The 927-nt window shown below is 55.8% G+C and overlaps 1 protein-coding gene across 1 annotated transcript in view; it reads left to right on the forward strand.

The window, feature by feature from the left end:
* The window catches only part of WISP1 (WNT1 inducible signaling pathway protein 1), a 32063-nt gene that overhangs the window by 25692 nt on the left and 5444 nt on the right, over positions 1-927 (forward strand). The window lies entirely within an intron of this gene.

The raw sequence follows: 927 nt of genomic DNA on the forward strand, positions 1-927 counted from the left end.
CACCCCAGGCCTTCCCGGCTGCCTAGAAGGCTTCTCTCCCAACACCTGGGCAGCTCAGCTCCCTGCCTCCTTTCTATCTTTGCTGAAACATTATCACCTCTCTGAGGCCCTGGCTACCCACCTTGTTTAAATCTGCAACCTTGCCCCTCCCTCTCCCAACTCCCTGCTTTCATGTCCCCATCAACGCTCTGCTGCTGCTGCTGCTGCTAAGTCGCTTCAGTCGTGTCCGACTCTGTGCGACCCCATAGACAGCAGCCCACCAGGCTCGCCCGTCCCTGGGATTCTCCAGGCAAGAACACTGGAGTGGGTTGCCATTTCCTTCTCTAATGTATGAAAGTGAAAAGTGAAAGTGAAGTCGCTCAGTGTGGACTCTTTGCGACCCCATGGACTGTAGCCGACCAGGCTCCTTTGTCCATGGGATTTTCCAGGCAGGAATACTGGAGTGGGTTGCCATTAATGCGGGAGACCTGGGTTCAGTTCCTGGATTGGGATGATTCCCTGGAGGAGGGCATGGCAATCCACTCCAGTATTCTTGCCTGGAGAATCCCCATGGACAGAGGAGCCTGGTGGGCTGCAGTCTATAGGGTCCCAAAGAGTCGGATCCGACTGAGTGACTAAGCACACAAGCACAAGTTCATTGAGGGCGAGGCTTTTGTCTCCTTCCTTCACTACTAAATCCCCACCACCTACCACACTCCACAAACAGGCATTGAATGAACCCAGTCTCTTCCAAAGTGTTGTGACGGGTTTCCCATCGCCTCCGCCTCCTCTCACAAACTGTGACCCTCGAGGTGGATAACTGTCAGGACCAGGCTTTGTGCCACTTGCTGGGACAGGACACCGGGCTATCTGCCTGGGGTCCCAGTCCTGGCCAGGCTGTAGCCTCCCACCCTCTGTCCAGCCCTCCAGACAGCACCGGGTGTTTCT

The sequence above is a fragment of the Bison bison genome, unplaced genomic scaffold (assembly GCF_000754665.1).
Source record: "Bison bison bison isolate TAMUID 2011002044 unplaced genomic scaffold, Bison_UMD1.0 scf7180017864036, whole genome shotgun sequence".
Lineage (NCBI taxonomy): Eukaryota > Metazoa > Chordata > Mammalia > Artiodactyla > Bovidae > Bison > Bison bison.